Here is a 13,406-nt window from a genome sequence, read left to right as displayed (position 1 = left end):
AGTGGACAGTTTTCCCCCATGGAATGAGCCACTCACCTAACAAGTATCACTATAATGTAGATGGCGGCTTATGTCATGCCAGTGCAAGTTTCCCCATGCTTATATTATTCAATGTATGGATATTTCTTGCTTGAATGTTTGAACAACTGAGAGCTTCAGAGATTATACAAGGATGTGATGATAAGCATACTGTTGGCTGGTTTACAGGTTGTCACAGAGAAAATGCAGATGCTGTCCTCATGTGAATATTCAGATTATGGTCTTGCGTGTGCCACAGTGGGAACCACTATTTCTTTCTTACTTTATCTTGTCTTCAAAAGGCTGGGATTTCTTCAGAAGGACTCAGTATGTCACTTATTCCATTATTCTCCCATTCTTAAAAACTCTAGTATATTACATTCATAACTCTTACCCAAGGAACAGTGTTGTCTCTGACCTTTCTCTGACATAAACAGTGTTTATGAATATAAGCCTGACCAACAAGTGGAACTCCGCCTTGATTTACTTTCTTTCCCATGTATCAGGTTCATATAATGTGGTGAGTGGGTCACGGTTCCCCTGGAATTGTATTGCTTCCCTAAATGCAAAAAGAACATGTGGTTCTGGAAATGCTTCAACAACTCCAAACCTTGTAACAAAAGCATTCTGAATCATTATCCTTCTACACACAAGATCTCACTCTGATCTATGGCTCAAGGAAACAAAAGTGCTAGTTTCCGGGAAGTGCCTGTATTCATCGCACCCATAGAAGAGCCTCAGGCCCTACATATAAACGCCCACCATCTTCAGGTACATTTTCACTTCCTATTGAGAGAAGCCTGGCAAATTCTCAGTGCATATCCTATCTGTGCTTCTTTACATTTTATTCCCCATGTGGCCAGAGCTAACTCCCAAGGTTGACAGACAAATACAATATGACAATTGGATATTACACGTGTAAACCTTTTTCCAAACAAACCTTTTCTTATGTTATCATTAGCACTGATTCAAGTTTTATATGAGTTTTTTGTATGATTTCTAAACGAGTTAAAACATTTGTTCCTTGTTATTACAGGTATTTCTGGCATTTCCCATATCACAAAAGTGATAATGGTCCTTTATATGCTACTAAAGCGTCTCAATCATATTGTAATAAATGGCAAGTCAACATGTCACTGGTATCCCCTAGAATCTTCTCAGACAAGGCATCATTGAAGAGGCATAGGATCCTCAAAATTAAATTATTAAAAATGTGGGGATAATTACCCCCTTGGTTTCTTATCCTTAACATTATTTTCATTAAATTTCTTGAACTTAACCCAAGAAGAGTCCCACACAGCTGCCCCACTATATGTTCATGAATATACACAGACATAAAAACTGGATAATTACAGCCGGAGAGATAGCACAACGACGTTTGCCTTGCAAGCAGCTGACCTAGAACCTAAGGTGGATGGTTCGAATCCTGGCATCCCATGTGGTCCCCTGTGCCTACCAGGAGCTATTTCTGAGCAGATAGCCTGGAGTAACCCCTGAGCACCACCGGGTGTGACCCAAAAATTTAAAAAAATGGTTAATTCACCTCTTTGTGGGACCGGAGAGATAGTATGGTGGTAAGGTGTCTACCTTCCATACAGAAGGACTGTGGTTCAAATTCCGGCATCCCATACGGTCTCCCATGCCTGCCAGGGGCAACTTCTGAGCATAGAGCCAGTAGTAACCCCTGAGCACTGCAGGGTGTGACCCAAATACCAAAACAAAAAAAAAATTTACCGGGGCCGGCGAGGTGGCGCTAGAGGTAAGGTGTCTGCCTTGCAAGCGCTAGCCAAGGAAAGGACCATGGTTCGATCCCCCGGCGTCCCATATGGTCCCCCCAAGCCAGGGGCAATTTCTGAGTGCGTAGCCAGGAGTAACCCCTGAGCATCTAACGGGTGTGGCCCGAAAAACCAAAAAAAAAAAAAAAAAAAAAAAAGATTTACCTATCTGTGTAAAAATTGACAAAGATAGCTAGCTGTTAACCTCCTCATTCAACATAAAGAATGTGCTAATATTTAGAAAAATGGCAGCCCCACTAAAAAATTCTGGTTCCTATTATTCTTGCCTTAGAAGTAAATTCTTCTACTTCTCAGAAGGACTCAGAAAGTCTTCCAGCTCTTTCTATATGATGTCATGATGTAATGAACCCAACAGAAAATAAGCTATTCTAATAATCTCCTCTATCTGGGTAACCATTAATCTTTGTATTTTTTACATTTTTTAAAATTTTTTCTTTCTTTATAATGAGGGCTTGTTTTTATTTATTTATTTATTTATTTATTTATTTATTTATTTATTTTTGGGTCACACCTGGCAGTGCTCAGAGGTTCCTCCTGGCTCTATGCTCAGAAACTGCTCCTGGCAGGTTTGGGGGACCATATGGGATGTGGGGATTTGAACCATCATCCCTCTGTATGCAAGGCAAATGCCTTACCACCATGCCATCTCTCTGGCCCCCCATTAATCTTGTCTTGTACTTCCTTCATGCATCAATTAGGGATGAGGAAGGAATTTTGGTTTTTTTGTTTGTTTGTTTTTGTGTCACACCGGGCAGTGCTCAGGGATTACTCCTGGCACTATGCTCAGAACTCACTCCTGGCAGCCCAGGAGACCATATTGGATGCCAGGATTTGAACCTTTGTTCTTCTGCATGCAAGGCAAATGCCCTTACTCCATGCTATCTCTCTGGCCCTTTTGTCTTTTTGTTTTGTTTTGTTTTGTTTATCCATTAGTGCTCAGGGTTTACCCCTGGCTCTGCACTTAGAGATTGCTTCTGGCAGGCTCAAAGGACCATCTGGGATAGCAGGGAATGAACTCAGGTTTGTCCCATTTCCCCCGTGTGCTAGGAAAATGCTCTACTGCTGTGTTATTACTTTAGCCCTAGGAAACTACTTTTTAGTAGTCTAATGCTTTGTTCACAGATGTCCATAGAAAAGGAACTTGGGTATTCAAATATCTTATTACAATGCTCATTGTAAGAATGTTTTAGCAACTTATTTTCAAATTAAGTATGTCTGCAGAAATGTTGTAATGTTTTGTTCCACAGAAGTTTTTGGAAAAAATCTGGGACCTATAGAATCCTATTAGAGTGCTCAATTCTCTAGACTTTTATTAGAAAGTTCAACTATAATGTTTAGTAACTTTTGTCAAAGGTTTTGTGATATATACAATAAAGTATAGGAAAAAGCAGAGTGTTTTGAGAATGATATTTGAACAAACTAACCTATGAGACATTTTAAGCCAAGTATCACTCACTAGTAGTGATTCCTAGAATTTAGATAAAATGTTCTTAATCCATCCCTGCTTTCCCTGATCCTCAAGATCCTGTTTTCCTAAATACACAAGCATATACCATGCTTTAATTATATTTTACATTCTAAATGATTGTAAAACACAGAGTTCAGAACTTACTTTCTCCTAGTATAAATATCTTACCTAGTATAAATATTGTTACCTAAAATAAGGTAAGTTATTCTCCTAAATTGGCTTCTGGATGCTTCTTAGTGAGTGCTCTACTCGCCTAGGTTCCAACCTAACCAGCGATTTCTACATATCAGGATCTGACCTCACCAGAGACGGTTTTCAGAGTGTATAGCTAGGAGTAATCCCTCATGCAGCCAGGTTTTCCACCCCCCCCAAAAAAAAATGCCTATGGATATGAACAATCAAGTTTTATAGCAATTTGGAAATATCCTCGAAGAATACCAAGAACCAGACTTCTGCTGTGTCTCTGAAGCACATCAGACATCTTTGGACTTTTCTTTTCTTTTCTTTTCTTTTCTTTTTTGTTGTTGTTTTTGGGTCACACCCGGCAGTGCTCAGGAGTTACTCCTGGCTTCATGCTCAGAAATTGCTCCTGGCAGGCACGGGGGACCATATGGGATGCCGGGATTCGAACCGATGACCTTCTGCATGAAAGGCAAACACCTTACCTCCATGCTATCTCTCCGGCCCCATCTTTGGACTTTTCACTGCTTGCTTCGGCCTAAGACTTGATCCTGAGTGGCATTCTTTCCTGAGGGCTCCTCTTCCTTGGAGGTGAGTTGACCTGCCCACAAAGTATGAAGCCAGCTGATGTCTGCTGTGTCTCTGAAGCACAGCAGACGTCTTTGGACTTTTCTCTGTTTGCTTTGCCTAAGACGTGATCCTGAGTGGCATTCTTCTCTGAGGAATTGTCTTCCTTGGATGTGAGTAGACTCGCCCATAAAGGGTGGAGCCAGATGGGTTCTTTTTTTATTTATTTATTTTTTATTTAAACACCTTGATTACATACATGATTGTGTTTGGGTTTCAGTCATAAAAGGAACACCACCCATCACCAGTGCAACATTCCCATCACCCATGTCCCAGCCAGATGGCTTCTGAGTCTCAGAAGCCCAGCAGATGTCTTTGGACGTTTATCTCTTGCTTCAGCCTAAGACTTGATCCTGAGTGGCATTCTTCTCTGGGGAATCATCTTCCTTGGAGGTGTGCCAACCTGCCCACAAGGAGTGGAGCCAGCTGACTTCTGTTGTGTCTCTGAAGCACAGCAGACGTCTCAGGAATTTTCTCTGTTTGCTTTGGCCTAAGACTTGATCCTGAGTGGCATTCTTCCCTGAGGGCTCCTCTTCCTTGGAGGTGAGTCCACCCACCCACCAATGGTGGAGCCAGCTGACTTCTGCTTTGTCTTTGAAGCACAGAAGATCTCTTTGGACTTTTCTCAGCATACTTTGGTCTAAGACTTGATCCTGAGTGTCATTCTTTCCCAAGGACTCCTCTTTCTTGGAGGTGAGTAGTCCCATCCACAAAAAGTGGAGCCAGAGGAGTGCAGCCAAGCAAAGCTTTGCAGCTGCACACATCATCTGGCCAATGAATCCCACCACAACACCTAGAAAAAAACACAATACAAGCTTGACAATGGAAACAACGCAAGCCAACACCAGACATAGAGAACAAAGATGGCAACTTTGATGACCCGAAATCAGCCAACCACATAGTTAGTCTCTCAGATATGAAGTTTAGAGAAGAAATCTGGAGGATGTTCACAGAATGCTCAAAGAAAGCATAAAGTTGAATGGAACACTAATAAGTATCAATAAGATATGAAGATAGAAATCAGAAAACTCCAAACTGAAATTACAGGTCAAAATTACAGGTCTAAAAACCTTAGTAGACCATTTAAAAAACTCAATGGAAAGCCTCTCTGACAGGATAACAGCAGTTAAGGATAAAATCAGTGAGCTGGAAGATGAGATGCATAACAACTCCACATAGTAGAAGAGATTAGAAAAATCCTTAAATTATCAGACAATAGAAAAAGTACTCAAAAATGTGAACAGATGAAAGTAGAATTTTTTGATAAGCTCAACAGAAACAACTTAAGAATCATTGGAGTCCCAGAGACCCAGGAAGAAAATTTTCAGGGAGAATCAACAGTCAAGAACATCATTACAGAAAAACTACCGGAGGTAAAGAATACATGCGAAAAAAAAAAAAAAAAAAAAAGAATACATGCGACCAAATTTTGCATGCCCAAAGAGTACCAGCTAAAAGAGACCCCAGGAAAAACACCCCAAGAACATCCTACTCATAATGACAAATCTCACAGATAAACACAGAATACTGAAAGCAGCAAGATCAAAAAGGGAAATTAGCTTCAATGGGCATCCTTGAGAGTCACAGCAGACCTGTCACAAGAAACACTTATGGCCAGAAGGTAGTGGTGGGACATAGTAACAAAACTCAATGAAATAAATGCTTTGCCTAGAATACTGCACCCAGCAAAACTCACTTTCAGGTGTGAAGGAAATATACATAGCTTCAGAGATAAACAACATCTCAGATACTTTACAGACTCAAAACCAGCCTGAAAAGAAAACTGAAAGGTCTATTTTAAGACAAAACTGACTAAAAGACACACCAACTTCTACACAAAGATGGCACTAAATCCCATGACATTTATCTCTCTCAATGTCAATGGACTAAATGCACCAGTTAAGAGACATAGAGAATCTAAATGGATCAAAAAATTGAATCCAATATTTTGCTGCTTACAAGAAACACACTTGAATAGTCAGAACAAACATGACTCAAAATCAAAGGATGGAGGAAAATCATCCAAGGAAACCAAAAAGGCTGGAGTGGCCATACTAATATCAGATGACACAAACTTTATACTCAGAAAAGTTGTAAGGAACAAAGCTGGACATTATGTACTAAGCAAGGGATATGTACAACAGGAAGAAAGCACTCTCCTAAACATATATGTACCCAATGAGGGACCAGCAAAGTATTTAATACAACTGTTGACAAATCTGAAAAAAGATATCAATAAAAACACAATAATTGTGGGAGATTTCAACCCTTGCCCTGGTTGATAGATCAATCAGACTGAAACCCAACAAAAATAAACTAGCTCTGAAAAGAGAAATGGAAGAAAGTGGGCTAGTAGATATATAGGGCACTTCATCCTCAGAAACCTGAATATACATTCTTCTCCAATGCACATGGGTCATTCTCCAGGATAGACCACATGCTGGCCCATCAAACATATCTTCATAAAATCAAGATGATAGAAATAGTGCAGACTACTTTTGTTGATCACAAGGCACTGAATTTTGATGTGAACTACAAAGGGACACAGATAAAAAAAACTTTAACACCTGGACATTAAACAGATCACTACTGAAAAACCACTGGGTTTTTCAGAGATGAAATCAAAGAGAAAATCAAAACAGTCTTGGAAGCAAATGACAATAAATACACAAATTATTAGAATTTATCGGATACAGCCAAAGTGGTACTGAGAGAAAAATTTATAGCTTTGCAAGCACACATCAGGAAGGAAGAAGGGACCTACATGAATAGCTTAATGACACTGCTTATAAAATTAGAAAATGATCAACAAATGGAACCAAAATAGGTAGGCAGAAGGAAATAACAAAGCTTAGATCAGAAATCAATGGAGTGAAAATCTAGAAAACAATCCGAATGATTGAAAGCAAAAGTTGGTTTTTTGAAAAAATAAACAAGATTGATAAACCCCAGGCAAAACTCACAAAGAAATTGAGAGAGAGAAACTTTATAAACAAGATTAGAGATGGAAAGGGGGAGGACACTACAGATATTTTTATTTTTTTTGGATTTTGGGCCACACCCGGCATTGCTCAGGTTACTCATGGCTGTCTGCTCAGAAATAGCTCCTGGCAGGCACAGGGGACCATGTGGGACACCGGGATTCGAACCAACCACCTTTGGTCCTGGATCAGCTGCTTGCAAGGCAAACGCCGCTGTGCTATCTCTCCAGGCCCAGACACTACAGATATTAAAGAGATTCAAAGAGTAACTAGAGACTACTTTGAGAAACTCTATGCCATGAAACATGAGAACCTGGCAGAAATGGACAAATTCTTGGACTCTTAATAACCTTCCATGGCTAAATAAGGATGAGGTAGCATATCTAAACAGGCCCATCACTATTGTGGAAATTAAAATGGTAATCAAAAATCCTCCAAAATACAAAAGCCCAGGCTCAGATGGCTTCACTAATGAATTCTTTCAAACCTTTCAAGAGGAACTTCTGCCAATCCTTTTAAGGCTCTTTCATAAAATTAACAGGAACACTTTCAAATAGTTTCTATGAAACTATCATCACCTTGATACCAAAACCAGGCAGAGATGCTTCCAAAAAGAAAATTACAAACCAATATCTCTGATGAACACAGATGCAAAAATCTTCAACAAAATTCTGGCAAATAGAATTCAATGCATCATCAAGAAGGTCATCCATCACTACCAAGTATGTTTTATCCCAAGAATGCAAGGGTGGTTTAACATCAATCAACATAATACACCATATCAACAAAAATCAGGGCCAGAGAGATAGCATGGAGGTAAGGTGTTTGCCTTTCATGCAGGAGGTCATCGGTTTGAATCCTGGCATCCCATATGGTCCCCCGTGCCTTCCAGGAGCAATTTCTGAGTTTGGAGCCAGGAATAACCCCTGAGCACTGCTGGGTGTGACCCCAAAACCACAAAAAAAATTATATGATCATATCAATAGGTGCAGAGAAAGCATTCGATAAGGTCCAACACCCATTCTTGATAGAAACTCAGCAAGATGGGAATGAAAAGAACTTTTCTCAATATAGTCATGTCCATCTACCACAAACCAATGGCAAATATTATTATCAATGGAAATAAACTAAAAGTCTTTCCCCTGAAAGACGTGACAGCCTGTTGGCTACCGACTTGGCAGTGGCCACTTTTGCAAAAATCTCTCTGCCATCTTCCAGCCATACGTGCTGTTTGCTACAAACCCCTGGACCAGCAGGAAACAAGTAATAAAATTTTTCTTAGCCCAGGGGAAAGAGAAACCCAGCCTGGAATGAAGTCAGAATTCCCCAGTCCACATTTTTGAGTTAATGAGGCACCTTTTATTGCCTTGTGCAAAACTGGGTTTTTACAAAATTATCCCTTAAGAACTTTACCCCACCATACATCTGTTAAGAATCTAGGAATGTGGCAAAACCGACTTCCCAGGATCTGGCATAACCGCCCCCTGCCCACATTTTTAGAGAATGGTGTTATGTTTCTGTTCCAACCTACCTGTCCTGTGTTTATACCTTATTTGGAATAATGAGATAAATCTGTGCACTGAAAAGAGTGATTGACACTGCCTTTTGCCTGCCCCCTGTACCTTCTCTATTTAAGGAGATGCTGAACCCCATTAAACGCCTTTGAATGGAATTCCGCCTTAGGCCTTATTAATATTAACCTCTCAGATATTTTACAGGTGTGGTTGCGATCTGAGCTTTGCAAAATAAAGATGCGGTTGTCCGTGAGCCTCTCGACTGATCCCCGCTGGCCGGGCCCCTCCGGGGGGCTTACAGGACACCCGCAACTGCCCTCTCTCACCACTCCTATTCAACATAGTGCTGGAATTACTTGCCATAGTGAGTAGGCAAGAAAAAGATATCAAGGGCATCCAGATAGGTAAGGAAGAAGTCAAGCTCTCATTGTTTGCAGATGACATGATAATATATTTAGAAAACCCTAAAGACTACCAAAAAGCTTCTAGAAACAATAGATTTATATAGAAAAGTGGCAGGCTACAAAATTAACATGCAAAAGTCAATGTCCTTCTTATACACTAGTAATTATAGAGAAGAAATGCACATTAAAAAATCCCGGGGGCCGGGCGGTGGCGCTGGAGGTAAGGTGCCTGCCTTACCTGCGCTAGCCTAGGAGACGGACCGCGGTTCGATCCCCCGGCGTCCCATATGGTCCCCCAAGCCAGGAGCGACTTCTGAGCGCATAGCCAGGAGTAACCCCTGAGCGTTACCGGGTGTGGCCCAAAAACCAAAAAAAAAAAAAATCCCATTCACGTTATGCCCCACAAACTCAAATATCTTGGGGTCAATTTAACTAAAGAGGTGAACGACCTATACAAAGAAAACTACAAAAGTCTGCTTCAAGAAATAAGAGAGGACATAAGGAGACATACCCTTCTCATGGATTGGCAGGATTAATATCATTAAAATGGCAATACTCCCTGAAGCATTATACAGATTTAATATGATCCCTTTAAAGATACCCATGACATTCTTCAAAGAAGTGGATCAAACACTTCTGAAATTCATTTGGAACAATAAACACCCTAGAATAGCTAAAGCAATCCTTGGGAAAAGAAATATGGGACACATTACTTTTCTCAATTTTAAACTGTACTACAAAGCAATAGTTATCAAAACAGCATGGTATTGGAATACAGACAGATCCTCAGATCAGTGGAATAGACTTGAGTATTCAGAGAGTGTTCCCCAGACATACAATGCACCAATATTTGATAAAGGAACAAGAAATCCAAAATGGAGCAAGGAAAGCCTCTTCAACAAGTGGTGTTGGCTCAACTGATTAGCCACTTGCAGAAGAGCAAACCCCTGCTAACACCATACACAAAGAACAAATTCAAATGGATTAAAGACCTTTATATCAGACCTGAAACCATAAGGTATATAGAACAACATGTAGGTAAAACACTCCATGATATTGAGATTAAAGACATCTTCAAGGAGGAAACAGCACTCTCCAAACAAGTGGAAGCAGAGATAAACAGATGGGACTCTACTAAGCTGAGAAGCTTCTGCACCTCAAAGAAAATAGTGGCTAAGATACAAAAGCCATCCACTGAATGGGAGAAACTATTCACCAATACCCATCAGACAAGGGATTAATATCAAAAATATATAAGATGCTGAAAGAACTTAATAAGAAAAAATATATAACCATATCAAAAAATGAGAAGAAATGAACAGATATTTCCTCAAAGAAGAAATACAAATGACCAAAAGACACATGAAAAAATGCTCCACATCACTAATCATCAGGGATATGCAAATCAAAACTACAATGAGGTAACATACCACAGAGACTGGCACACATCACAAAGAACAGGGGTGGTGAACAAGTTCTACACAAAGAGCCAAAATTTTAAACTGTGAGAGTCAGAGAGCCACACCACACAGTGACTTGCCAAAACAGACAAACACTCACACAAAAGCATATAATATTAACAATGATATATTAAACACATATTGCATTTTGCCATTTTGAGTGAGGGTAAAAATCCTGCAGTGATGGTGAGGGTGTGCTGCGTCCTCCACACTAAGAACTAAAGGCAAGATGTGACACAACATGTGACACATGGGTCCCCCACTCACTGGCCTGTGCAGTTGTTTCCAAGGGATGGGTGATGGGATGACACAGCCTGAGGATGGGACTGTGCGCTCGGAGATCTCTTCTCAGAGGTTCCTCCTCAGAAGCAGCATAACAAAATCCAAACTTGGCAAAGAGCCGCAGTATACAAAATAATAAGAGGCAAAGAGCCGCATTTTTTTTGGCCGGGAGCCACATGCAGCTTGAGAGCTGTGTGTTCGCCACCTCTGACAAAGAACAAGAACAGTCAGTGCTGGCAGGAATGTGGAGAAAAAGGAACTCTTATTAGCTGATTGTAGAAATGCCGTCTAGTCCAGCCTTTATGAAAAACAATATGGAAAGTTCTCAAAAAGCTGGAAATTGATCTCCCATTTGATCCAGCTATTCCACTCCTAGGGATATACCCTAGGAACACAAAAATACAATACAAAAATGCCTACCTCACACCTATATTCATTGCAGCACTATTTATAATAGCCAGACTCTGGAAACAACCAAGATGTCCTTCAACAGATGAATGGCTAAAGAAACTGTAGTACATATACACAATGGAATATTATGCAGCTGTGAGGAGAGATGAAGTCATGAAATTTTCCTATACATGGATGTATATGGAATCTATTATGCTGAATGAAATAAATCTGAGGGAGAGAAAGACACAGAATAATCTCACTCATCTATGGGTTTTATAAAAATTAACGACATTACTGTAATAAGGTCCAGAGGCAATAGAGTTAAGGACTGCAAGGGCTGGAAGGACCGGCTCACAATTTGAAGCTCACCACAAAGAGTGGTGAACGTGTTAGGGATATAACTACACTAACAATTAGCATGACAGTGTTAATGAGTGAAGTAGAATGCCTGTCACAAATACAGGCAGGGGCAGGTGAGGAGGGGGGGCATTGGTGGTAGAAATGTGCTCTGGTATTCTATTTATGACTGAAGCCCAACTACAGTCATGCTTGTAATCATGGTGCTTAAAGAAAGATTTATATATATTTAAAAAAAAAGTAAAGAAACAATGATGACATTCAACCATAGCATCAAATGTGAAAAGAAAATAAATGGTTCCTTTGGTTATCACTTTATATTATTTAAATCTGTAGTTTTGTGGTTATGTTCATGGTGAAGGGGGGCTTGTAGTCACAGTGTTTTAATTAAAATAAAAGTAATGTAATAATTAAAATAGATTTATAGTCTTTAATAAAATATTGGTAGGTGCGCAAGAAACAGCAAAGTATAGTTCTATTATATAGGATGGGGAGCAAGTTTTGGACTAGCTCAGGTAGCAGAGTTACCAGCTCAGTTTCTGAAATAGTAAATTTAGACATCTAAAAAAATAAAAGAAAGCAAATTCTAAAGAACTAAAGAAAATTATGAGAAATGTAACCAAGTTGAAATGATCAATATATAGGTAGAAATTATAAAACAATCAAATAACACTTAGAAGTTGAAAACTACAATGGAATAGGAAAATTCACTAAAGAGATTTAACACTATATTTGGTCAATTACAAGAATGACTGATGCACCATAAAATGCATCAGTTAGGATGACCCAGCTTGAAAAAAATAAAGAATGAAGATAATTAAATACAGATTCAGAACTGTGGAACACAAGCTTACACACCAACATTTGTTTTTTTTTTTTTTTTTTTTTTTTTTTTTTGTTTTTTGGGCCACACCCGGCTGTGCTCAGGGGTTACTCCTGGCTGTCTGCTCAGAAATAGCTCCCGGCAGGCACGGGGGACCATATGGGACACTGGGATTCAAACCAACCACCTTTGGTCCTGGATCGGCTGCTTGCAAGGCAAACGCCGCTGTGCTATCTCTCCGGGGCCCCACACCAACATTTGTATAAGATAGCCTGTAAACAGAAACCAAAAGAGAATTAGATTTTCTAATTAGATTTTAATCAGATTAGAATTAGATTTTAATTAGAATTCTAATTAGAATTAGATTTTATTATTAAAGAAGGCTTAGACATAAAAATTAATTAGACATAAAATTATTATGATCATGTAATCGTAAGAGTAAATTATTCAGAAGACAATATAAAAAAGATAATATAAAAAATAAACCACATAAAATAGATTATATAAACACCAAAAGAATTATAAACAAAAAACATCTAATAACAAAGTACAAAATTCAGTTTTCTAGTATCTCAAAACATGTAAATTATAACATATAATCTTGAATTTTTTATTGGATAATAATTCTATAATGACTAATTAATTGGGATCTGGAGAGATAGCACATTAAGTAAGGAGATTGCTTTGCATGCTACTAACCTTTTTTGGGGGGGAGGGTCACACCCAGCAGCACTCAGGGGTTACTCCTGGCTCTATGCCCACAAATCGCCACCCCCACCCCCCCCACCCCACCCCCGGCAGGCACAGGGGACCATATGGGATGCTGGGATCCCAACCACCGTCCTTCTGCATGAAAGGCAAATGCCTTACCTCCATGCTATCTCTCTGGCCCCTCCCATCATGGCTTTTAGATACTCTGGTAGAGTCTTCTTTTCTGAGGCACTTAGCCTTCTCTGGGTGGGGTCTATTTCTACAACAGGACGTTTTTTCATTTCCAAAGAGCTCTGGATGCCTTTGGGCTACTTCAGTGCTGGGCAGTTGCTTGTTTTATCATTTCACGAAAGCTTATTACCAGGCCCCCTACTTACTGTATTTTTTGCTTT

Source organism: Suncus etruscus, chromosome 17, assembly GCF_024139225.1.
Source record: "Suncus etruscus isolate mSunEtr1 chromosome 17, mSunEtr1.pri.cur, whole genome shotgun sequence".
Taxonomy (NCBI): Eukaryota; Metazoa; Chordata; class Mammalia; order Eulipotyphla; family Soricidae; genus Suncus; species Suncus etruscus.
The sequence above is the reverse complement of the archived record's forward strand: the minus strand, read 5'-3'. Positions refer to the sequence as shown.